The following is a 27751-nucleotide window of genomic DNA, read 5'->3' on the forward strand; positions in this document are numbered from 1 at the left end:
GTATATCATAAAGTCTACCCCTTCTCCCAGCCTGTATTCCAACAGGTGCGTCAGTCTCCCTCCATCAAATCCAGCCACCAATATTGGCTCTTGCCCTGTTTGCTACAGCACCTCCTGCAGGGGAGATGTAGGAACTGGGACAGCTGTGAGCACCCCACAGTCAGTGCTCCTGCACTCTACCCTAAAGTGCCTCTTGCTGGGGTAGGCTGGGACTGGAATAACCATGAGCTCCCCCACAACCAGGGCTCTGATAGCATCCCCTACAGCAGTGTTTCTCAACCCTTCTGATACCAGGGGTTGGCTTGCTGCCTTCCTAGACTGTGTCAGGGTGATCTCAGGAACCGACGCCGGTCCATGGACCAGTTGTTGAGAAACACTGCCCCAGAGCACCTCCTGCTGGGACTGATGAAGCTGTGAGCTCATAGCCTTCTGCTCAGATTTTTTCCCTCCGACTTCGAAAGCTGAGGCTTGTTTAGAGCCAGGCTTGTATGAAGTGATGAGCATAGTCTCTGGTCCTGTATTTTTAATGCCCTGCATGTTGTTCTTTAAACTCCTGAGGCCCAGCCCCTCCTTGATGGAACTCCATTGACATCAGCAGGCCTCCACCAGGAATGAATCTCTTCCACACCCCCTCCCCTGTACTTTTAAGGCTGAGAATTAAAACTTTTGAGTCACAGGGGGGCCCCCGCTGCTTCCCAATGGAGCCGACAGTCCCCACTGTGCGCAAGACTCACCTCCCTCTGCCAGGGCTGCCTCTGGCACAGCGAGACATGTCAGTCCCAGTGGGGAGCCGGAGGAGCAGGGAAGATGAAGGGGGACAGGTTGCCGATGAGCTTTGAAGGCATCGGCAGAAAAGCAGAGGGCAAAGGTGTCCTCCCGCCTTCCGTCGCTGGACCCATCCTGTATTCCCTCCACCCCCAGGCCTAAGGTCCTGTTTGAGCCAGTGGGAGTCATGGCTATCCTGCCAGGGATAGAAGAAAGAGGCTTCCATTATCAAATCAACAGAGTGATGGAATCATTAATTGGAGAGCACAGTTGGCTTTGGCCATTGGATCAGTGCTAGGACCCCATGGCCCGTGTGTCGATTTCTTCTGATTCCATCTTCAACAGAGGGTTTAACACTAAATCCGCAATGAGTCTCTTGAACCTTTCTTTCTTTCTTTCTTTCTTTCTTTCTTTCTTTCTTTCTTTCTTTCTTTCTCAAAAAAGACATAAGCTCTCTCTCTCTCTCTCTCTCTTTCCCTTTTCCTCTCTCTCGCTCGGTGAGAGCTGATGCAGTTAATTGGAGCTTCTTGAAAGTGTGCATTAACACAGGCAGAGCCAAGAAGACGTCTTGGCAGCAAAATATCATTATCAGTTCTTGAGCTCCAGCCAAAATCCCCTTGCGGTCAAAACACAATTCTTTAAACTAAACAATTAAAGATTTGTGCAAGTGTTGCTGCCATGAGATATCAAGGGTAGGGAGGGGCTTCTCCTTGCCAGTGTCAGTAGAAGTTAACAATCCGCTCTCTGCCGGGGAAACAGGTGACAGGCTGAAAACTTAGTCAGCATGAAGGCACTGGGTAGGGGCCATGGGAAAAGTCCTGGCACGGGCACCAACGCATGGGGGATATTGGCAATTTCTCTCCTTCCTCCTGGGAGCTGAGAGGAGAGCTATTTTTCTCAGTGGTTTTCAAACTTCTGACCCATGTCCCCATTTTACAAGTGAAGCTAGTACCAAATACTTCATCAGAATACCTTTTTTCAATGGAAAATGGCTTCTAGATTCAACAGAAATTTTGTCCAGAAAAAAAAGTTTACCTTTTGGGGGGGTTGTCAAAAAATAATCAAACCTGCAAACCATTTTTTTTCAGTTTTTTTGAGGTTTATTTCTATGAAAATCCAAAAACTTTCAACAAGATTTTTTGATGAACATGACATCCTTTTTTTTTTTCATTTTCATCTAAATATTTTTCTTGGAAAAAAATTCATTTCCTGAGCAGCTGTATCAAAGAAAGAAAGGGCAATCTCAACCCTTTCAAACCTATTCATGACCCCTGGGTTAAGAACCAATGGTCTGAGTGATTCAGTTCTAAACAGGACACACGATCAACTGGTTATTAGTAACACAGGGCAACTAAACCAAGCTCTTTTAGTTTCCTCTCATAAGCTAGGCCCTCCATTCCCTTTCTCTGCACCTGGTCCAGTTTGAATTTGTCTTTCTTGAACATGGGTGACCAGAACTGGGCTACAGAATCATGTTACTTTCCCCCAAATTAAGGCCTTGTTCTGATTTCATTCAGCCTGGTGTAAATCTGAAGTAACTACCATAGGTGCTGGAAATAGGGGTGCTGGGGGTGCTGCCAAACCCCCTGGTTTGAAGTGGTTTCCATTGTATACAGGGTTTATAGTTTGGTTCAGTGACTTTCAGCACCCTCACTGTACAAATTGTTCCAGCACCACTGGTTACTGCTAAAATGGATGGATGACACATCCATGTGAAACCCAAGCACGTGGGATTAGAATCAGTCCGTGATTTTCGAACCAAACCTTTTGTTTTAAAGTTCTGATCTGTTTAGGTATTCCCCTCTCCCCCCTCCATTTTCAAGGGCCTTCGCACTTTCATATCAAATTACCAAGAGAAAGATTAATCTCATGCTATTTTTGGAAACCAAAGAGCCAATGATCTCACCCAAAACTCTCTTCCCGCAAAAGCTCCAGCCCCACTTTGCCAAACTGGGAGAAGAAGCCAAACTTTTGGGTGATTATCCAGAGCGAACCCAAATTCTGACCCTTTTGAGCTTCTCCTATCACTGCAGGAGATGGAGAGAAGGAGAGTGGCTCTACATTGAAAATGTATATCACTATAACTACATCTCTCAGGGCTGTGAAAAATCCACACTGGAGGAACATAGGTATGCCAACCTAACCCCTAGGTTAAGGGAAGAATTATTCCATCAACCTAGCTACCGCTTCTCGGGTAGATGGCTTAACGACAGCTCTGGGAGAATCTCTTCTTATAGAACTCCCAGACCATGTAGCCAGCCCTTACCAGGCTGCAGAGTTCCCTATCAGACCTACTCCCAGGTGAGAACATCTAGCAACCTTATGGTCTGATGCTGGATTTCTTGCATCTTTATGGCTCACATAAGGCAGTGACTTCACTCAGACACGGCACATGGAGCTGCTTTATCAAACGCCTCTCAATGTATGGATGCCATAAACCCTTAACTTTATCCCAAGACACTGACTAAATACTGACTGAGATGGAAGAGCTCTACCTCCCGAACTTCCAACACTGCGACTGCAGTAATACTGTTTAACTAAAGTTGAAAAGAGTTGAATACCCCTTATCTAGCTGCAAGAAAACATAGAACAGGTTTATGGACTAAAATATACAAAGGTACATTTCAGGTTTTGGATGAATCTGCCACAGCAGCCGTTAAAATAACATCCATGGACTAGCATCTTCCAGTGTTACGATATGTACGATATGCAATGAAATGTAACCCGAATGTGTTGGTTTCTGTGTTGCACAGCTAACCAGCCTGCAGCTGGGCAAGATTCAAAGAGTTAACTGAAGAGATGCTTTTAATTGTCATGGGGTGGGGGAAGAGAGATTTTAAAGAGATGCAGAAATATTCCAGGGTAATAAAATATCCCCTTTTCAGTGTCAAAGTTAATGTTCCAGGCCTCAGGTGAAATCGGCTTCTTATCAGAGAGTGATTCCCCCTGGAGAGGTCTGACAGAGCTGAGAATGGGAGAGGCAAGTGCTGCTTCTCCTTCACAGTATGATGAGAAGTGGCTCTGGACTCCAGCTCTGAAATGCAGATTATTCAGGAAGACAATACGGGGTATGAAGTGAGAAAGAGAGTTTGAGCAGTCGTGTAAATAATACAGACGAGAACAAAGTCATTAGGCCAGCTGGGCAGGGCCGGCTTCAGGCACCAGCCAAGCAAGCTCCTGCTTGGGGCGGCAGATTCTAAGGGGCGGCTTCCGTCCAATCTTAGGGTGGCACAGCTGCCCAATTTTTTTTTTGCTTTGCCTCTGGGTCCGGCCGCCCTGCACCCAGGGTTATTGGGATTTTTTTTGCTTGGGGCGGCAATAAAGTCAGAGCCGGCCCTGCAGCTGGGCCCGGGCTTTCCTGAGCTGGCTTGCTTGCTTCTAAAACATAGAAACTGCCAGACTGCATCAGACCTGTGGTCCATCTAGTCCAGGATCCTGGCTCCAACAATGGCCGCTACCAGCTGCTCCAAAGGAAGGTGCAAGAAACCCTGCAACAGTGACTCATGGAATAACTCCCCTCCCCCGGGAGTCTGTTAGTCTATAAGGTGCCACAGGATTCTTTGCTGCCTCCCCCGGGAAAATGTCCTCCTGACGTCTGTCAGTTAGAGGTTGGTTTGTGCCCTGAAACATGAGGGTTGAGGTCCTTTCCAAACCCTGGGTTAATTTTAATCACTTTAATTGTTCTTGTCATCTACATGAATGTCCATTTTTTATGAATCCCGCTGAGCTCTTGGCCCCAATGATATCGTGTGGCAATAATTTCCACAGGGTAGCTGTATGGTTTGGGTTTTTTCCCATCATCTCTCTCGAGTTGGTGTCAGCACGTCACTCTTCTCAGAATTGTTTGTGTTGCCATATCAAGATGAAGGATGTTATGGAACATAACCCGAGCCCTCTGTTAGTGTCAGGGGAACATATTGGACAAGTGCAACTGCACTCAGCGCACTGAGGTCATTCTTGTACTCCATGGATTTAAAGGGACACTGTTGCTGAGGCTGCAGCTTTAGGCTTGGATTAGGGAAGTGTTTTGCATAATTTAGAGGTTCTGAATAAGACCAGTGCCTAGCCTTACAAATCTCACGCTCTGATCCATTGACTGGAATGGGAACCATGGGAAGTCAGGCCCCTTGTTTAGGTGTCTAAGGATGGATTTAGACTGGGCCCCCAGGTTTGAAGATGTTGGCCTTAGCTCCGAAAGGAAACTCCACCACTGTGAGATTGTTCAAAACAATAGCAAAGCTAGACTTTTTAAACATACAGTGTAAAGGTGTTCTGCCTAAAATGGCTCACCCTGTTGTAAATCCATAATAGCTCCACTGGGCCTAATTCTCTTCTCACTCACCCTGGTGTAAATCAGTTGCAAATCAGCTGAAGTTAACCAAGTTACATTGACATGAATATGATGTCAGTGGAGGGAAAATGTGTCAGGATGTGCATGTGTATCCATGCTTATTCACGGGCCTGCGTATGTGTGTGTGCGTGTACCTCCGTGTATCCGTGTTTCTGCATGGGCCTGTGTGTGTTTCTCTTTCTGTAGACAATTCTCCATGTGTCTTCATCGGTCCTCCCTGGGAGTTTTGTGTGCACACATCTGCATGCAGCACTGTGAGCATGTCTCCATCCAGGGAGGGCAGCAGCTAAAACTTCCTAGGGTTATATTCTTTTATAGACATATATATAGATATATGTATATATAGATATATAGATATATATATATCCCCTTTCTAAACAAATAAATAAATAAATAAAGCCGTTGCCAAGGCCCCTCCTAGCATTTCCTGGAGAGAGGCGCATTGCCACCTGTTGCTATGGAGAAGGCTCTTTATCATAAACACTGGGTAAACAGCTGCTGCCAGAGAGCCCCTTTCTGCCTTCCCTGGGTTTATTTGGAGAAAGTCAATAAGGAAAAATAAACATTCCTTGTCCTTGTGTATATAGATCCTTGGGACTTGGATCCTGCAGCAGTGCTGGACTGGGTGTGCTCAGAGGGCTGTCAGCTTCCAGATGGTTCTCAAAAGCCAGGACGCTGGGCATGGCCCCAGGGCCTGACTTTAACGTCACCCAAGAAGCCATGAGATTAGGAAATGGGAATTTTATAACACAACTGGCCTTTGCAAAGTACCTTCCATCTTCAAGGCATGGGCAAACTTCACCTGTACAGCCTGCTAGGCACGGCCTGAGCCCCAAAATTCAGAACCAGAGTCGGATTTGGAAAAATTTAGACCTGAACATTTGGAGACTTTCAGATGCTGTGGGTTTGATTTGGCCCATGACAGAGCTATAGCCAGATGACAAATTCAGAACTAGGTTAGTGTTGCAATTCCAAACTCTTTTTACCCACCACTGCAAGGCAGTCACCTCTGAAGTGGCACAGTGCAGTTGTTTAACAGCACACAGTAACATTACACAAGAGTCTAACATTATCTATCCATCTCTCTCTGTCATTTGTGAGTGCTGCAGTGCCATGGATCTGACTTGGAGGGACCATCCATACGTTGACAGTGGAGTTCTGTCTCTGTTGCCCATTGGATCCTTCATCCTACTACTTATAATAACGCCAAGTATTGCCATTGGAGATAGGTTATTTTGTGACATGGTCCATTAGAAACAGGCATGAGATAACCAACCCATTTCACAGAGGCCCCCAGGCAGACATTGGCTGGAAATAATCTTTGCTCCTCAGTGACTGGATCTAGGCAGATGAGCAAGATGGCAAAGTTGCTGTGTTCTGTTATTTGTCTATAATATGCCCAGCCATCACTGTGGCATCTAGGTGTCCCCTCCCCCCTCCAATGCCCACTGGGCAACCTCTGCTCCCCGGCATTACCCCACGTTGGGTCCTGCAGGTTGGTATAAAAGTGCTAGCTTGGAGACAGGTCTTTGAAGAAGGTCCCTGTCCACACTCACATCCTCCCTGCAAGAGGCACTGTTCACCTTTTCCTCTCCCGCAGACTTTTCCCAGAGGCAAAGGGAGAGAGGCACTGTGGACAGGATCCCCCATTGAGATGATAGCTGCAGAGCCAGAGCCGGGAATTAACATGCTCAGGCTGTAATTACAGCTTCAGAACAATGACACCTCCACAAGTGTCTTTTTTTTTTCAAAAGCAGGTAAATTGGAGGCTTACAGGATTGTGGGGGGTAAGTGGGGAAATGGGTTATTTTTAGCATCTTCCTCGTGCCACCCGGTGATTGTTAACGTCCTGTGTGTTTGATGGCGAGGAGACGTACAGACCTGGTCGCCAAAGGCAGTCAGCCTCATACAGGGTGGGGAGGGCATATCTGGAAGGGGAAGCCAAATACCACCCACTCAACATGGCATGAGGGTAAGCAGAGAGATTCAACTCAGAGTGGGGAAGAGGAGCAGGTTTCCGATTGACATTATTTTTGTGGGACCTACATCTGTCTGTCTATCTAAGTATCTATATAGCTACAATTTACCAATCATGATAGCTTGTAGTCAGTAGGTCTTGATGACCCCTGGTCTAGCCTCCAACGAAATCGGTGGAGTTACAGCAAGGATGAATTTGGGCCATTTTGTCTATTCTTGCACATCCAGCTAATGAGGTGTTTGCCAGATTGAGGGGCCATGTTCTAGAACAGAACATCCAATGTTTGGATGACACACTTTTAAGGGATGTGTGCAGGGGAGAAAACAGGGGCAGTTTTACCTAGAGAGAGGCCTGAGCTGCCAAATTTGGATCCAGATAGTGACATGTGGGGTTTGGGGATCTGGGTTGCTGGTTATAGGGACAGCTTCAGAATTTGGATCCAGATTCCGATGTCCCAGCACTAAAGTTCAGAGGGAATTCAGATCTAGGTCCATTCCTAGATTATTATTTTTTTGACAGCTGCTGCTTTCTATACTCAAGGCAAGGACATTAGTGCTGAGAGGAAAAAAAATTTGATTTTAATGCAAGCCCCAGTAATCAGCTATTTGTGATGGAATTTTATCTGTCCTGGTCTCTAAGGGATGAGAAGCAAGCAGAGAGGGAAGAAGGGTCAGAAATTAGTATGCAGAAATATCTGATCAGCCAAAGTAATTTTCTTTAATAATCGTATTCATACTGGCTGCTCTCCGCTCACTAGAAGAATTAAGTATTTAATAGTAATATATTTCATCTGGCAGCAGTTCCGTTTCGTTAGGAGCCGTGATGCCTCGTTGGGGTGGAGTGGGGTGGGCAGGTGGGGAGAGATTGAGGAGTGGGACTGGGGTGAGGAGATTGGAAGGGGAACAAAGCTTTACTAGGGGCTGGCCTGACCTTGACCAGTTAAGCGCTTTGCAGGGACAATGCCACCCATCCAGTATGGATCTAGTGGAATTGCTTATCCCTTTGCAATGGGTGCAAAGAACAGCTCCTCAGCCCCTCCCCCCCCACATGTCATCGATCATTGCTGAGTTGCAACCTAGGGATGAGCTGGACAGTTTTTCAGCTTGGGTCTTTAGCTGGCACATGGGGGTTGGCAGCACCCTAAAGATCTTCCCCCACAAAGGACTAGTGCTGGACTGGAGCTGACATTTATATATATATATGGATAGGCCAATGACATACACTTTATACTGGGCTCAGTGCAGGAAACACTGAGTGAAATTCTCTGGCCTGCGTTACGCAGGAGGTCAAACTAGACAACCATAATTGGCCCTTCCTGCCTTAACCTCTGTGGATCTATAATTTTCTGGGAGATACTTTATTATTATTATTATTGACCCTCATTCAGGAGATCATTTAAGCATATGCTTAAAGTCAAGCATATGCACAAGTCCCATTGACTTTAATGGGTCTTAAGTACATGCTGAAAGTTAAAGATAGCGAAATGATGTCCTGAATAATGATGTCAATGCCTTGACACCTATTCTGGCAAAGGGAAGGCAGGTCTCTGATTCTGACCTATTTCATCTTAGTTGGAGCTACCTGCCTGAACATCGAGTCTCCAGGCATTGCCGCCAGCCACGTCACAGCACCATATCCCTGTCGCAGGACCCGAAATCATGGTGAGCTTGCATGAGGGCCTGGGACCAGGTGAAACTGTCTACAAAGAAGCCAGGAGGGACAGTGTAAATGGGAACTTAGTGGGTGCCACAGGGCACTGAGAGTGAGGCAGAAGTTAAAGCAGGGGATGAGGGAGTCAGGACTCCTGGGTTCTATTCGCAGCTCTTCTTTGACGGACCTTGGGCACATCTGTTCCCCTCCCTATGCCTCAGTTTCCCCATGTGTTTATTAGAGTACCACCTACCTTACAGCCTGTGCATGAGAACAAATGGATGTCTGCAAAGCGCTATAAGGCCTTTGGATGGGAGGTGCAATAGCAGATCACAGCGGTATTATTAGTACTTCAGTGTAGTCATGCCCTGTGCCCTTTAACTCTTAAAGTCACCTCTCACGCACTTGAGCCCCAGGGCTGCCCAATCCTTTCAGCGTCTCTCCTTGGACTCACTTGTCTCTTCTCTTCCACTGAGTGAGGTCAGGGGGCTCTTCACTCCCCTTCACACCAGGTAACATTTTCTCTCCCTCATCAATCAGGGGCTGCTCAAGAACGCTGGCAGCTCAGGGGACAAGCTTCATGTTCCCCAATCCAGGAGGGAAGTTTCGGGGGTGAGGAGGAGCAGCAGCAGGGCCTGAAGAAGGAGCCCACAAAGTTGTGGATTTGAGGGTCTGCTTGTCATCCAAAGGTCAGGAGCCCCTTCAGATCCACCCCCTGCCCTGTCCTGGAGCTCAGAGCCACCCCCCTCCCAGAGCTGGGATCTCCCAGGCTCACCTTGGTGCACGTTCACTACAGTCAGCACAGCGAGGGGCCTGGTGAGAAATACCAGGGAGAAATTAATCCGTATTGGCTCGAAAAGAGAGAGCGAGAGAAACAGAAATTCAAATCTGAGATCAAATCCTCTCTGCTCTTTTTAAGAGCAAACCCATATAAACAGCTGAAAAGTGAGGCTGGCATTTCGGGTCTCCTGACACGCTGGAATTAAGCACCCGTCTGTTAAATGGACAGTTCTCCAGTGGTGTGTGTGAGGGGAGGGGAGGGGAGCTAACTTGTGGGGTGCATGGATTTCAGGATGGCTTGTTGCTGTATTAATGAGCAACTTTGCAGTCCAGTCCCTTCATGGTTCTTAGGGAGCAATACAATACATTGGAGAAATTTGCACAAATAATAAAATGATAGTGTATTAATGATAAATAATACTAAGTATTCACCATGTCAATAACACCTTGTGCTTGAGGATCTATCTACTTATCTAGATACGTCTACGGCCCTCATTACTGTAGCTTCCGATTGCCACACAACAACCCTGTGAGACATAGCAGAGGTAGTATCCCCATTGTACAGATGGGAAACTGAGGCACAGAGCTGCTAAGTGTGGCAGAGCAGGGACTTGAACACACCTCTTACACAGCCCACACGAGTGCCCTCATCACTGGGCCATCCTGTCTGTCTCAGTGCACGTTGCGAACATTAATAAATTAAGCCTCGCAGCCGTCCTCCCCCTTTACGGTGGATATGGAACATTATCCATGGCCTAGGACAATGGGGTTCTCATCCATGGCTGTGGCTCCTATGCAATACAAATGAACAATATTCATATGATATACATGGGGAAACTGAGGCACAGATGGGGCAGGGACTTGCTAAAAGTCAAAACACCTAAAGGTTTTTGCCTTTGTGGTTTTTGTTTTTTCCCAATTTGAAGCATTTCTACCAGCTCTACTGTTGGTTGTAAAACAAGGGACAAAAAGCTTTAGGGAAAATGTCATCGAATTGTCTCCCATTCCTCCCCTGGTAATTGCGTTATAATTTGATGTCTACTAAAGATGCTGTGCTGTGCAGAGGAGACCTGGGTATTTGATAGCAAATACCAGCATCTATCGTGCTTCCCTTTTCCTTGTGGGGTTTTTCTTTAAGTAATCCCGAAGAGTGATTTATGTACTCATTTATTTATTACATTTTTTCAAATCCATCTATAGGTGCCCATACAGTGCTTAGGGTATCTGATTTGCCCCAAGATTCCCAACACAACAGAAGGAAAGGAGAACAAATGGGCCAGATCGTAAAGAAAACTCATTTGAAAAGCCCTCCCTCCCCCATGTACTGTACTGATGGGCCAACCCCAGTAGAAATCCTGGTTGTAAGCTGCAGAGTTCTGAATTGTTCTTGCTGAGTTGGGAAGACTGGGTTCCAAGCTGAGACCATGAGAGGGGGTTGCTTATGAGATGTTGAAAGTTCAGTCCCAGACCACAAAATGCAACTATAAAAAGAAATGCTGTTTTCTCCAACCAACCATTAACTTCATAGAGTTCCACTCTTTCATTGTTATCTGAGGGCTGTCCTGTAGCCCCTACTTGGGTCTTGGTCCATTTTCTTGAGGACCATGTCACCAAACCCATCACTATAGCTGACCAGAAAGCCTAAGTTTGGAATGGAGCATAAAGATGGATCTCCCCTCTCAGGAGAGAGGCATGTTAGCAGGGGTCAGCATGGAGGCAATATGCTCTGTGATCTCTCTGTTCTGTGGGTCGACAGAGGATTCAGACTCCAGGCCCATCAACCCAGCACCTTTCATCAGGGCTTACTTTACCTTCCTTCCATTGTAACACAGACAGCAATGCCCCCAAGGCTCAGGTGCAGAGAGAGAGTCCAGGTGCTGAACCAAATACAATCAGCATGTCAAGGTCTCAGTTGATCTAGTTGTTAGAACAGAAAACTAGAAGTCAAGACTCCCAGGTTTTTTAAGTCCCAGCTCTGCCACTGCTTTACCCCTGTGACCTTGGGAAGGTCACTTAATCTCACTGCCTCCCTGTGTACATTTGTAAAATAGGAATCACTAGAGCTGAATGAATAAACAGCAACAAATAATGTGTCAAGCAAATTCAGACTCTTTTTCTGTTCACAGAAAATCCACCTTCAGATGATGATTTCCTCTATTTTATTCATTAATCACATTTATTTCATGGATTATATTTCAAGGGTTTTAAACTCAGTGGGTTGATCATGAACAGTTGGCTGTGAGAATTAGATACTCAGTTTTCACAATGGGAGCTGTGTGGTTAGTTATGATTTGTCGGGTAAGTCACATGGTATTGTTTCTCTCTGCCTGATTGGATGAGCATACTAATTTAACCCCACATTAAGAACACGTGACTCTTTGTCCGCCTCTAGTGTCCAGTCCTTGACATTTAAAATTTGGTGATTTCGAATACTTGTGCATGCAGCTTTGAAATTTGCTTTCTGCCGAAGTTTGTGCCATTGAAACACCATGTCTGAAATGCTAGGGCAAAGCAAGGCCAAAAGATAAAGCACAAAAATAGAGGAAGCAGCTTGGTTTATAAACATGAGCAAATATTTGCAGTAGAAATTCTGCTCTAGTGAGCATAAAAGCAGGCTTTCATGATAAAACTACTCTAGTGATCATAATAGTGAGCTCTAGTGATAAATATAATCTAGTGATGATAATACCTGCTACCAGGGATATTGTGAGCCTTCCTTAGGTCACGTTTGTAAAATGGTTTGCGATACCCCGGTGAAAGGCTGAGTGTTATTAGACATCGATTCCTTTCTGATCAAAGCTCATTTTCATTCAGCTTCACGAAGGATCTCTCCATTACTGAGAGAGCTGGTCCATGAGTGCCAGAGACCCTGCTCTGCACCAGTCTCCTTTGCCATCATTCTGCAATGACTCCCACTGGGGCTAGCAGAGCTAGCAGTGACTGGCTCTGGCCGATGGGGTGAAATCATATTGCAAGTATAATGCACTCATTGCGCATATTTAAATGAGCTGTGCTGGGATGCACAGGTCAGGGCGCCACCACCTCAGGGTTTCAGGCTGCAAAGGGACCCAGAGCTGATGTTATATCCTACTCCTCAAGCTTGAAGGCTTTTGCATGGCACCAGACTGGGTGAGCCTTCTATTATGTCTGATGCCCCATGTCTTGAGGTTGCCACATGCCAACAGGCCTGGGTACTCCTTGCATTGTACCTTGCACCACATGTTCTAGGGCTGTTGCCTGGCACTGGGCTGGGCACCCTTTGCATTGTGCCCGCGTTTTAAGGCAGCTGCGTGCCTTGGGCCAACTCTCACACGAGGCTCCTCCACTCAACACTTGAGCTCATTGAGAGATGCCTGCAGCATTTTAAGACCAGGGCCTGAACACTGTTTCTGTTGTAAGGCCACGGGGAGCCCATGCCGGCTGGCCAGCTTCCCAGAGAACTCCCTCTTCCATCTCTGGAGCTGGTGACCCGGGGCATCAGTCCCACATGCCTCTCCTTCCTTCCTTCCTTCCTTCCCTTCCTCCCCCCTCCATCCCCCGCCCAAAGTGCTGTCTGCAGAGCGCGTGTTTGTGAGCTCACAGGGAACGGCGGGACACGGGCCTTTCTCTCGGCTCTAATGAAACCCTTTAATCATATTCAAATAGGTTACTGTTCAGGGGGAAAATAGAAATATGGATTTGATAGCAATAAATTTCCCTGGCTGGCTAAGCCCAGTTCTTAATTGTCCTGTCCCAGGGCTCGCACATTTCATTGTTCGTTAGGTGCTTAAGTCCCTGCTCTCATTTTGTGGCGGTGACATTACCGCTGATGGCTCTAATACTCTCATAATTTGAAAGGGGATTTGCATGATAGAACGCAGAGTATTAAAAGAAAAAGAAAAAAGGAGAGTTTAAAAAAAAAGGAGGGGGGGCGAAGAACGAATGAGGGGGGGGGCAAGGGAGGACTGGTTCCAGCTTTCACTTAAAAAAAAAAAGTCACTTTCTTCAAAGTCAAATCATTGTTTTCATTAAAGTGTGGGGGGAAAAGAAAGAAAGGAAGTGTCTCCTCTGCACAGTGAGTCCGTCCGGCCGCTGGTATTATCCTTATTGTTGCTAATGGTTATTAATTATTATTATCCTGCTGCACAGTGCACTGCGGACGTGATGTCCCCAATGTCCTTGGGACAAAGGGAAAAAAAAAGAAGGGTGTCCATACTGGGGAGGGCTCTTCGCAGCTGGCGCCGGAGAGCAGAAGAGATTTGGTCATCTTTTTCAGTGCACGCTGGTTCCGAAGCAGCGGAGGATCTTCTAGGTGTCGATGGGGCACAACCTCCTTCTGGGTGGGTTTATTTCTCTTTGGACAGTCTCATTGCTGTGGGTACCAGTGGGTGTCCTAAATTGGAGGAGTGTTTGCTGGAGGGCGGGCGAACCAATGGAATCTGCTTATCCCCTTGTGCCGCACCTCTTTGCCCCACACTTTGGATAGAATTTAGAGATGAGCGCAAATAAATAATCAGGAAACTTGAGCGTCCCTCAAACTTCCAGGAGATTCAGAATCCAAACTCACAACCAGACCCCAACTTTGCTACTATACCTTCTATCATGAGCCAAGCCAAAATACCACATCCAAACAATCAGAGGTGGTTGAAAATCCATACCTGAATCCAGATCTGAATTTTCATAGATTTTAAGGCCAGAAGAGGTCATCTGAATTTTTAAAATAAGCCTGTCTTCAAACATCTCAAACAGCTGGGGTGTTAAAAACCCTGATCTGAATTTTGTGTCCTTGAGCCGAGCTCTGGATAAATATAGGACACGGATCCCCTGGGTGCGGTTTCGTAACAGAGAGCTTTTTGGGACAGGCACTATTGTCTTTGTTCCCTGTCCGTATGTCGCCAAACACAATGAGACCCTGAACCTTGATCGGGGTTCCAAGGGTCTGCTGCAATACAGATACATAGTAATAACAATAACATAAAATCAACCTCTGGGTTTGGCCAGCTAGTTTTACCCAGAGAGTAGGGAAGTATTCATAATTCATGATGGTAACTGTATAGTTAATTTCCTGAAAATCATTTGGAGCCACAAACATTTCACACAGGATTCTTTCCCACTCCCAACCCCCAGATAGGCCACTGAAGAAAAAATAAATGAACCTGGAACCAAGACGAGTAGAATTTTTCTCCTACATCCTGGAAATTGTCCTATTCTTCCTGAATCCCCAGTTGCCGCCAATTGTATTTATGGTTCAAGAATGTTCGGTTGGAAATGCTTGGCAAGTCGAGATAGACACCGGCCGTGAAATTTAGAACCAACAGCTAAGTTTGGATTGGGAGATTTGATTCAGGCCCATCTCTGCTGATTGTCTTGAAAGAAGACTCCTTGTTCTCACCATGACATCTCCAGTGGCCCTTTCTCTTCCAGTCTAATTCACTTGATGGATTCGATACTAGAACCCCCAGGCCATAAACTAATTTGAGGTCTCCAAATCATCAGTGGGAAAAGCCCTCTTATAAGATCTTTTTATAGACACAATAGTTACATCCTGTGCTTGGCCAGGAATGAAATAACTATACACTGATACCTGCACACTTACATTCCTAGTCTACCCTACATAGGAATTTATAAGACGCCTTTATCTATCAGCCATTTGTTTTCTAACTGATAAAGGCATGATGAAATGTGATAATTGTTAGAACATAACATAAGAACAGCCATATTGTGTCAGACCAATGGTCCATCTAGCCCAGTAGCCTGTCTTCCGACAGTGGCCAGTGCCAGATGCTTCAGAGGGAATGAACAGAACCAGGGCAATTTCAATTGATCTATCCCGCAGTCATCCAATCCCAGCTTCTAGCAGCTGGAGGTTTAAGAACATCCAGAGAATTGCCTCCCTGACCAGCTTGGCTAATAGCCATTGATGGACCTGTCCTCCATGAACATATGTAATTCTTTGTTGAATCCAGTTATACTTTAGGCCTCCACAACATCCCTGGCAACAAGCTCCACAGGTTTACTATATGTTGTGTGAAGAAGTAGCCTCATAGACATTAAGACAGGAAGGGACCATTGTGATTACCTAGTCTGATCTCCTGCACAACCCGGGCCACAGAACCTCATCCATCCCCCCTGTAATAGACCATAACCTCTGGCTGAATGAGTGAAGTCCTTAAATCATGAGTTAAAGACTTCAAGTTACAGAGAATCTTCCATTTACATTAATTTAAAGCTGCAAGTGCCCCACACTGCAGAGGAAGGCAAAAAAAAACCCAGGGCCTCTGCCAATCTGACCTGGGGGGAAATTCCTTCCTGATCCCCAAATAGGTTGATCAGTTGAACCCTGAGCATGTTGGCAAGACCCACCGGACAGATACCTAGGAAAGAATTATCTGTAATAACTCAAGGCCTACCTCATCTAGTGCCCCATCTCAGGCCACTGGGGATTTTTGCTACTAGCAGTTGCAGAGGGGCCACCTGCCATTGTACTTCCTTTTGGTTGCTTTAAACTTGCTGCCTACTAATTTCATTGGGTGACCCCTGGTTCTTGTGTTATGTGACGGGGTAAATAACACATCCCTCTTCCTTTCTCCACACCAGTCATGATTTTATAGACTTCAATCATATCCCCCCTTAGTCATCACTTTTCTAAGCTGAACAGCCTGAGTCTTTTTACTCTCTCCTCATATGGAAGCTGTTCCACACCGCTAATCAGTTTTGTTGCCCTTCTCTATACGTTTTCCACTTCTAATATATCGTTTTTGAGATGGGGCGACCAGAACTGCACTCAGTATTCCAGGTGTGGGTGTACCATGGATTTATATAATGGCATTATGATATTTTCTGTTTCAATATCTATCTCTTTCCTAACGGTTCCTAGCATTCTGTTAGCTTTGTTGACTGCTGCTACACATTGAGTGGATGTTTTCAGAGAACTATCCACAATGACTCCATGAGCTCTTTCTTGAGCGGTCACAGCTAATTTAAACCCCATCGTTTTGTATGGATAGTTGGGATTATGTTTTCCAATGTGCATTACTCGGTACTTATCAGCACTGAATTTCATTTGCCATTTTTCATCTCCTCTTTCTTTTTATTGAATATTTTTAATAAATTCTGGATTGCGAGTGGACCTGGGTGAGTAATTTATTCAGCAAATTTAGCCCCTTTTCTGTTCATGATTTTTCTGTAAACACACTTAGGTTTCTCAGGATCCATTCATGATTTGAAATGGTTCCACAGACTGTTAATGTGAATGCATTTCAGCCTCTAATCATGCTCTGACTAGTCACCATGACTGTAACCAGATGGAAGTTGCTATTGGCCCTTGAGTGACTGGTCACTTAAGTCACATGGTGTTGTTTCTGCTCCCTGACTGGATGAGTGCTAAACCTACCGAGAGCTTTTAAGAAGCCCGCATGAACATCTCAGGTGTGAGGACCCAGGCAAATACATGATCACAAACCGTTTCCAACCCTGCCTCTGAATGTCTTAGCAAAGCACATTTCACTCGCACTGTTTGTGAAAAGTGAATAAAAGGGCTCCTAAACAATAGAGAATTAATATTAATATATTTTTATTGCAGTTGTGCTGAGAGGGCCCAAATGAAACCCGGGCCCTGATGTGCCAGGTGCTGTACAATGACACGGTCCTTGCCCCAAAGAGTCTAATCCCCAAATCCTATTCAGATGAATGTTTGCTAATGTTATTCTACACTGTTCACTCTGCTCTAATTGTAAGTAAATCCCATACCAAAGAGTTTTCTTACCTTTCAGTCTACGGGCTTGTCTACACTTGAAATGCTTCAGCAGCACAGCTGCCCAGCTGTAGCGCTTCAGTTGTAAACACTATGTACACTGACGGGAGGGGTTTGCGCATCAGTGTAGGTAATCCACTGCCCCGAGAGGTGGTAGCTAGGTTGACAGAAGAATTCTTCCATCTACCTAGTACTGTCTACACCTCTCTGTTTAAAAAGCCCCCTGATTTTCATGAGCCCTTTCCCTTAGAAATATAAAGAAAGGAGGGAAGGCAGTTTAAAGGAGGAACTGGAAATGTGTCACGCCCTCCAGGAAAGTTCTCAGACCTTACAAAGTGGAGCACACCGAGAGTCCGGGGACTTGGCGTTGTGGCTTCAACTGCACAAATGATCCTGAGGCATTTTCTGCTGATAGCAGCAGTTTCAAACAGCACCGTGTTTGCTGCCAGCCCCACCGTGCAGCGACTTGTTCCCCGATTACGTCATCCTGCATAAAAGGGGATTATTCAGACCTTGGTTTCAGCTAAAACAATACTGCAAATTAGCTAAACGTGTGCTCCACTCTCCTTCCCTCCCTTCCCCCCCAATCTTCTAAGGCACAAGGGCGCCTGGTTCAGATGAGGAGGGCAGGTTGAAATTAGACCTGCTCCCAGGTTCAGGGGATTAAGTCACTGAATCCGATTTTGTGGGGTTTAGAAAAACACCCATTTCCTTTGGGCGGGGAAAAAACCCTTTGAAAATAAGACCCACCATGAAAGACATTTCAATCAGTTGGTTTGCACTAGCGAGAACTCGCAGTGGTAGTGCTTCCAACCCCCGGCACCGTCCCAACCAGCAGACCCCCGTTGCCCTGCACTGTAGGATCCCGGCATCTGTCCTGCAGTCCCCATGCTTCTGGCTTCCCAAGACCCCTGCTCTTTCCCATCCAGGAGATCCAGTGGCCTCTGCCGCAGGATCTGTAAATTTCTCCACCAGGCCCCATGCAGACTCTGCTCTGTACCCTGAAAACCTCCATCTCTCCTTCAGTGCCAGTGCCCCTTGCATCCCAGGCCTCCTGCCCAATCCATCTAACAGACCCAGTGCTCTGCATGCCAAGACCCCTGCCTTTCTCTTGCAGTCCCAGTGCCCTCACATCTCAAGACACACACATGGTCCCTCCCCCCATGCACCTCCCCATTCAGCAAACCCTCTCATTGCAGGATCTCTGCACCCTGCAGCCAAACCAGTTCTTCCCACCCTGCATTCCAGGACCCTCTCACCTGTCTATCTATCAGGCCCAGGGCCCAGACCCCAGGACCACCAACCCCTTCCAGAAGACCCAACTCCCCCCCCCCCCCCCCGCCATCCCACCTCGTCTCTACCCCACCAAGCCCAACAAAACTCTAAGGAAATACAAGAACCAAAGCGAAGCTCAAATATTTTTGTTCTCGCCATTCACTTGGGGAAGCGGGGTGGGGGGAAGCGAGAAAAAAGGGGAGGGGGGACAAAGGGGGTTTAATAGGCTTCAGTGACAGCACAATGTCCACATTGGGAAAAGATTAATGATGAAAATTAATCGCATGACCTTTCTTTCGAGGAGCTGGAGGTGAGGCGAGCCATTAAAGCCTCTTATGTTGTAATTAACGTTTGAGGGGAGAAAAGACTGGCTTCAGAATGGATGTGATCATTTAATTAGGGTTATGCGTCAGTGCCACAACAGGTTCAGAGAAGTCATAATTTAACTATAGCTTTAAATTACCCAGTCAGAATGCGGATGGCAGGGTTTAATGGCAAAAGAGCTGTGCCACCGAGGAGCAGGGAAAAACAATGAAATAAACACCTCCAATGGGAGAGGGCGAGGGGCGACAGACACAGAGGCAGAGAGGGGCGTCTCAGCAGGGAAATCGCCAGGATGACAGCTTGGGTTTGTTTTAAGGAGAATAGTATAAAACCGGAGCGGGACAAAACCTCAATCCCCTTTCATCCAGATACACTGACAGCCTGATGTGTTCCTGCTGATGCTGGCATAAACCAGGCCTCCAATGAGCCCCCTTGTCTTCTCCCTCACCCCAGTGTAAAGCAGGAGTAACTCCGCCGAAGTCAACATTATGCTGGTGTGAAGCTGGTGTATTTGCAGGATCAGGCTCTTTGCAACTCCCTGGGGTCTGTGATGATCCCCCCTCCCCCTCCCAACTAAATATTAATAAAGCAGAACATAGAAATTGTCACCCTGGATCAGAACAATGATCCGGCTACTCCAGTATTCTTGACAGTGGCCAGTATCAGATAAAGTTGCAAAACACTTGACACTCGACAACTGTGAAATAAACAAGTGATCAGTGTTTTAATCCCAGCTAGCAAGCCTGTGTACATTGGTGAACAGTTACTCCCATAAGTCATCCCACTACTTTCAATGTGTGTGAGTAACTGCTAACCAGTGTGAGTAAAAGGGTCACAACCTGCCCCATAACACAGTGCAACTGACCCTTTAAAATCTTAGCAGTCCTGCAGAAACAGAATGTCTTTTTGCAGGAACTCAGAGTTATTCAATGGAATTCATCCAGTGGAATTTTTAGGTACCAAGGCTACCTTTCAGTCCCAAAGGCATTGCGGGGTAGAGTTAATATATAAGCTGCTCTGCAAAAAATGGCCCAAAAACCCAAGGCAGAATTGTTATATACAGGAGATACATTCTGCAGATAAAGAAATATATTTTCATGGTTGTTCATTGACTTGTGCTTAAATGATGCAAGAGCATAAGAAAATATTAATTATTTAAAATATATATATAATACTAGCGATTGGGATAGGTATGCGGATTTTTTAGACAATGAAAAAATAAATGAAAACTAAACAAAATATAGACAAAGAGAGATGTGAGCTTTTTTTCTATCAAATATGCAAAAATGTCCACCTGGCAAACACACCAGCTGCTTAAATGCCACTGATGAAAGCACCTCTTTTCAGTCGATGAAACAGGAATTGAGTCCTGCAGGTCTGGTAGCGACAATGCAAGATTCTGTTGAAAAAGCTCGGCATGCTGACAGAGGCGGGAGCGCTGGGCTCTGTAGGGCTCTATTGTGGTGATTCTAAAGAAAAAGTTGTGTTCCGTTTGAGTTTGGTACATTTAACAGATTTATTGACTATTCGGTCCAGTATGGATGGGTGTATACGGTGGATGGGAGGTAGAGGAGGACACATAGAATCTAGGAAAATGACATAAGAAAAAAATATATAGTGCAAAAGAAAAAGCCAAAACAAAATAAAAAACCTCACTATGCTGAATGTGTTGTTAAAGGTCAAAATTAAAACATGCGCAATATTACCAAGCATACAAAAACCATGAGTCAGGTCCCCCCATATCAAGAGATTGCCTTAAAAATATTTTTAAAACTAATACACTTTGGGGTGTTTGTATATGCCTTCCGGTTTTGGAGCCTTGAGGGGGCACGTTTTCAAATTTTTCTCTGCAACCACAAGGGCTAGACACTTACCGTTTATTTCTGAAATGAAAGCTGAGATTCTCATGTAATTCCATGGCTCTGTGAGCTGAGGCTTTAAGATAAACGCCAAATATCATGAGAGATAAAATCACAGGAGTCGGCAACCCCATGATTCAGAAGTAAGGAAATTGAAAAATTAAGATCCCCGGCAACAATGCTAAATCAGACACACTGCATAGACTATAATATTAAAAGAGACAATGTCAGGTTAAATATTGCAGGTCAGATTCTGTTCTTGTTGATATTGATGTAAATCTGAAATAACTCTAATGATTGCAGTGGAGATGCACGGGAGTAAAACTGGAGTAAATTAAGATCAGCATCTAGCCCTATTTTTTAAAAATATCCTTACTAATAACAACAGCCGAGACTGGTAAAAGTGAAAGAATTTTAAAACTCTCCTTTACTTTTCACCATTTACTCTGCTTTTCATTTCAGTTTCACTCAGCCCCAGCCATTGTAAATACATATGTGTGTGTTTCACTTTGGTTTCTTGTCAGTTTCACTTTCTGGTTCTCCTGCCCTAGAGCAGAGCTGCAAATAAAGATAGGAGGAAAAAGGATTTCCGGTCCTGCAAATATTTTCAAGAGTTCAAATGTTTCTTCTTTCTCAGATTGGGACAAAACGTTAAAATCTTAAAAAATATTTGTACATACATATATATATATATGTTGTTTTTTTATTTTGGGCTGATTAAAATGTTTCATTTCAATTTCAAACTTTTTTAAACCCCTTTTTTCAGTTTAAACAGCTTAATTTTTGAAACCACAATGTCATTTTGATCCAGAATACCAGAATTTTTCATTTTGCAATTGTCAAACTGCAATGTTTCGACTATTTCAAAACTTTTTTGCAGCGTTTTTTTTTAATTGGGAAATTCATTGCACCTGACCTTGTTTCACAAACACGTTCGGTTTTGACAAATTGGCATTTCTGAGGGGAAAAAATGATTAATCAAAAAAATTCTACGCCACTTGGGTTGCAGACTGCCAGGGAAAATGCTTGCATTTGAATAGAATAATCAATAACATTCTTTAAACGAGGTAAAAATCTGAAAAAATCTTATTAAGCTATAAACATTAATATTAGGGTTTGGAAAACATTTTTTCATTTAAAAAAAGCGCTAATCTGAGACAGCCCTTTGAACATACTATCCTTGCACTTTGGGGGCAAGTTACTGTTCTCGGAAACTCTGGAATATACTGAGCTATGATTCACCTCTCACACTACTTTACCTTCAGAGGTTCTCTTGATTTACACCAGTGTGAGAGGTAATCACACCCCTGGTCTTTTCTGCATTATGATGCTACTAAAGTCAATGGAAGCTTTTCCAGTGACGTCAATGGGAGCAGTACCAGGTCCTTAAATTCTTAGTCTCAATGTTGCGTCAATATAGGGTTTGTTGGGGGATAGGGGAGCACATCTTTGCCTATGTGTTTTGCTTGTTTTTTCTAGAAGGCAAATGAAATAGAGAAAAAGGTGCATTTGAACCACGGTCCATGTTGGCTCCAGCCATTCTGCATTCAACGTTTTTATGCAAAAGTAGGGAGGCAGCCATTATTTCCCTGACCTCCAGTTAGGGTGACCAGATGTCCCGATTTTATAAGGACAGTCCTAATATTCGGGGCTTTGTCTTATATAGGCACCTATTACCCCCCAACACAGTCTCGGTTTTTCACGCTTGCTGTCCGGTCACCCTATCTCCAATCTAGACAGTTCCAGGTTTCTGCAAGATTTGAAGGTTTTTGCAAACTGGGAGCATTCATTTTAATCACTCTGCAAAATTGCATTTCCTTGCTCCTCCCCCCCATACCTAATTTAACTGCGGTCTTTCTGTAGCTCCAAACTGCTTCTGTGCAGAACTGCCTTGGATAGTTTAAGGCAAAAGCTTGCTCTTCCTAATCAGAGAGCTGCACTGTGGGGGAGCGAAAGCAATGGGATGATGGGATTGGAGGCACCCTGCGAATGGAGTGTTTGATGTTGGTGTGAGAGAGCAGAACCAAGTGTATCATGTCACCATCAGAGTTGGGTGGCTGAGGTGTCCCCCACAGTTTTCCTGGTTTCTATGGCCCCAATTCAGCAAAGCACGTACGTATTAAGTATATGCTTTACTGTTGTCGAATCTGAGCCAAATGCATAAACAGAGGCAGCCAGTAGTGAAAGGGACTGCTCAGATGTTTCAAGTGAAGCCCATGCTTAAGGGCTTTGCTGAATCAGGGCTAGGGTGACCAGATGTCCCGATTTTATAGGGACAGTCCCGATTTTTTGATCTTTTTCTTCTATAGACTCCTATTACCCCCGTCCCGATTTTTCACACTTGCTGTCTGGTCACCCTAATGAGGGCCTTTATGTGAAAGAAAATCTGTACTGCTCAGTCATGTACCTCACTGTTGTCTCAGTTGTTTGACTGAATTAGCAACCTGGGATAGCAGCATTTATCTAACTCCACTTTGGCTTTGGGTCAACTGTGAAGGAATCCAGGATTCATTCCTTAAAAGACCTAATTTGTGGCCTGCCCATGCTTTTTAGCTCTTGCATGGTCTCATAACCATGACACACAACTGTTTTTATTCCCTACTAGCTGAACGAAGGTTTGTTTTATTCTCTCTCTCTCTCTCTGCTATTAAATCAATACAGAATAAATAACAAGAAGGTGCAAATTATAGGCTATAATCCCATCATGGGGTCTTAAGGATATTGGATGCAGTGGGACTGACAGCTGAACAGCTTTCATAATCATCCCATTTATAACAGACAAGCATGGGAGAGGCTGCATGATGTAGTGGGTTGAACAGGGGGCTGCATACCAGGGCTGCTGGGTTCTGTTCCTGCCACTGTGTTGGGGTGAGTCACTTTGCCTTGCCATGCCTCAGTTTCCTCTCCTGTAAAATGGGGATAATGATGCTCACTTCAGGGGGGCTAAGAGGCTTCTTCTGCTCATATGTTTTAAGATCCTAAAAAGAAGGACTTTCTACAGCAAGGACTTGGGCCTGCATCGCACAAGGCTGGTGTACTGGGTGAGTAAGCGTAGGGGGACCCCTGCACTGCTTTGCTGCATGACTGACAAGTTATTCTTGCCTCCCAGGAGGAGTGAGACCTAAGCCAGATGTGGATAGCTCAATGCCTTTGTTACTATTCTGTGTTTACCGAGATCAGGGCCCCATTGTGCTCACAATCTAAATAGACAAGATGGACAAAGGGTGGGAGGGGAAACTGAGGCAGAGATTGGGGAAGTGGTTTGCACAAGGTCACCCAGCAGGTGAGTGGCAGAGCCAGAAATACAGCCCAGGTCTCTTGAATCCAGTGCCCCATCCATGGGATCAGACTAGCTCTGTGTTAGCATAATGGGGATCCCACTGAAGGCCCTGAATCAGCACACCATGCAAATAGTCTCAGTGGTGTCAATTGGGCTGCTCACATGCTTAAAGCTGAGCACTTGTTTAAATACATTGGTGGATTGGGGCCTAAACCCTCATCTCCTCAGCTCTACCCCGCCCTGACCCGTAGGTGACAGTAGCCGCCGGGACTGCAGCAACCCCCCATCACCAGAATTCCTCGTGCCCTCATAGCTGCAACAGGGTTTGGGCCTTAACCCTGGTTGGGAACATGCTCAGAAAGCAATCAGTGGCTGAGAATGCAGATTCTTTTCAGCTCCTGGCATTTTGAGGGTCGACGCTCTGGGATCTCTCATCACTTCCGCCCCGGCCTTTCTCCCTTTCCTGCCCTCCAAGATTCACACTGCCAAGGCCGGCTTTATGCGTCCACATGCCTGCCAGTGGAAACCTCGTCAATCTTCGCCGCTGACTGCCCCATAAACCCTGACGCCCTCAAAAGGAGAAAAAAAAAAAAAGGAAATGACTTCTCTCCTTCATGGAGGTCTCGTGGCCTTAAAACTTAATAGTCTCTCAAATGCCGTAATGCAAGAAGGGGCTTTTATGGACTTGACAAGGGATAATATTATTAAGGTGTGTTATTATCTTAATTCCGGTGTTTCACAAATTTGAGATGGGGGGAGAATAAAGCCCTTTTGCTGGGGAGTTCTACATCTCTGCCTTTTTACCTACCATGGAGGTTGTTCTCTCCAGCTAGGCCGGACCTCCTCGGCCAGCTTTCCTGTGCCATCATCACCGAATGATCCCCCTCGTTTTTCAAACAGATGGTCAGGGTCCTGGTGAGAGGTTCAGCCCCGGGGCAGCTCTCTGGCACGTTTGAAGCGTGACGGGTTCAGACGAGAAGGTTGGGTAAATAGCCTGGTGACTAATGACCAACAATTTAAAGCTTGTGATTGAGTCAATGGAGAGCAGATGGAGGGGGGCTGGGGGTGGAGGAACTTTGCAGCGGCATCAGGAGGAGTTGCAGGCACATTGGGGAAGAGAGTGAGGAAAAGACCTGTGCCAGATTTTCTCCTAGATGCTGCACACGGGCAGCTCCTCGTGTGTACTCAGGGCCTCTGAAAATCTGCTCCCTAGAGAGAGGGATCTAGATCACATCACCACAGAAGTGTAGATTGCTATGGGGCAACAAGAAGTTACGTCCGCTTTAAGCAGGGGCCTGGCAGTCGGGACTCTTGAGTTTTATTCTCAACTCTGCTACCGATTTGTCCTGTGATCCTACATGAGTCTTTTTTCTTCTTTGTGACTTTCACCTGTAAAAATGTGGATCGTGCTTTTTGCAAAATGCTTTGAGATCCTTAGACAAAGACCAATATATTCTAACCACCAAGATTTACAGGCGAGATTTACCCTAAACCTAACCCTAAGCAAACACAGAAGTATCTATCTATCTGTCTATCTATCTATCCTATATTAAGACACTGACTGGAAGCAAAGGCATCCCCAGCAATTTCCTCCTGCCCTGTTCACACTTTAAACTCACACCTCTCTGTTGCTTCCTTTTCCTTTTCCATTTGTTGCTTTTGCTCTCCTTATTTTCCTCTTTTCTCTCTCTTTTACCTCTCTGAGCCAAAGTGCCTGCCGGGAAGGAGCTGGGGTGTTGGAGTCCAGCCACTGCCCGGCTTTCAGCGTGTGTGGGCAACCCCAAACAAACAGACTGTAAATAAAATACCCTCTCTCTCAGACATGTGCATATTTTCTCCATTACCTCGGCTAATACTGTCTTTCTTCCATCTTGAGTTCAATGTTGTTTTTTGTCTCTTTCAAACCCCTCCTCATCCTCCTCCCTCCCCCCACCTCTCAATTTATTCCAGCTGTGAAAACCTTTTTGCCATCTCCTCTGTCACACGGGTAGATAGGTGAGTGGCAGGGAGAGAAGCCTCTTTAAGCCACTGTGGATAATCTATTCCACATGTGCATGCTGGCAGGCGTTCCACCACCAGCGCTGGGCTGGATTGCACAGCTCCTGCACAAATCATCTTGGCCGTTAACAGGCTCCGGCCCGGACGCTTCGCCTCTCATGCTGGAGGAAAGCAGAAGCACGGATGCAACTTCCAACATTTTATTTCGTGTATCTTTGTTATTATTATTAAGGCTTATTGCTTTGAGGGATAACACACATCAACTTAAGGGAACCCGGGGAACAGAGGAGGACAGACAGGGCTGCAGAAGTGAAAGAAAGAAAGAAAGAAAGAAAGAAAGAAAGAATATGAGGATATAGTTGGGGGGTTAACCAAATACCCAGCCCTGACCAGCCCCGTATTTTGTGGGTTCATAAGCTGAACTTGGATCTGCTTTTTACAGCTAGGATCCATCTCTGTTTCATAGAGTTTAAGGTCAGAATGGACTGGTAGATCATTTAGTCTGACCTCCTGCATAGCACAGGCCATGACATCTCACCTAGATATGTTGAGCCCGATCATTTTAGTTAAACTGAGAGATTTCAGTCCTCAGGAGACTAAACTGTTGTGTGCCACAAGCAGAGACCAGGAGATACTGGTCTCTCTGGTCTCGCTGGAGCCCCCCTGGGAATTGGCTAGGGGAGATATACCCCGGTTAATCACGCCCTGGGCTGCAGGGGACGGTAAAGTAGTCTTTGTCCTTTTGCAGCACCTGCCACACACAGATATCAAAGCACTTTAGAATTAATCCTCACAAGGGTCTGCTATGAGATAGGAGTCTTCTTCCCTGTTTTATAGCTGAGGGACAAAGAGATGAAGCAGCTTGCTCAAGGTCAAACAGCTCCAGTCAGTGGCAAAGCTGGGAACAGAGAACCCAGCATCCTGATACCCAGGCGCCTGCTCCAACCAGCAGAGAACGTGTCCTCAGAGAGCTGGGCATAGAACCCAGGCATCCTGACTTACAGGCCTTACATGCTAACCCACTAGGCCCCTCTGCGGCTAACTGGGATACAAGAGAAATAAACCACATGCACTATTGAAGTCATGTGATGCTATATTAGTCAGTAAACGTGCCCTTGATCGTAAGAACAGATATGCAGAGAAAGCTCAGACGGCCAAATCCACCCCTTCTCTCTGTTTTGAAATATATTTTTGAGGTTTTCGAAAAATAAAATGAAAGCGTTTTTGGCAGTTGGCAGGACTTTGTGCCCGAGCCAAAGTGAACTCCTGTCAGCCAGATTTATTTCTCCATCACTCTGAGCTGCCAGTCAAAGGGATACAGGGGATGGATCACTCAGTGAAGGTCTGTTCTGTTCATTCCCTCTGAGGCACCTGGCATTGGCCACTGTCAGAGACAGGTTACTGGGCTAGATGGGCCATTGGTCTGACCTAGTCTGGCCATTCTTATGTTCCCCAGAAAAAGGCTGACAAAGCAGGCCCTGGAGACTGTTCGTGAGGTTGGAGTGAGTAGAGGTGGGTCAGTTCAAGCTTTTAGTAAGATCACTTTATTTAAGGGATGGTTCTATGAGTCTGTTTATATGGCTCCCATTACCACGGTGTCTGAACACCGCACAAGCATACAGGAATTTAGCTTCACAATCCCCCTGTAGGCAGGGCAAGGCTAAAATCTCCACTGTACAGATGGGGAACTGAGGCAGAGAGAAATTAAAGGCCTTGCTCTTGGCACGCAAGGAGTTGATGGAAGAGCTAAGAATCAAAC

This window comes from Mauremys mutica, chromosome 4 (genome assembly GCF_020497125.1).
Source record: "Mauremys mutica isolate MM-2020 ecotype Southern chromosome 4, ASM2049712v1, whole genome shotgun sequence".
Taxonomy (NCBI): domain Eukaryota; kingdom Metazoa; phylum Chordata; order Testudines; family Geoemydidae; genus Mauremys; species Mauremys mutica.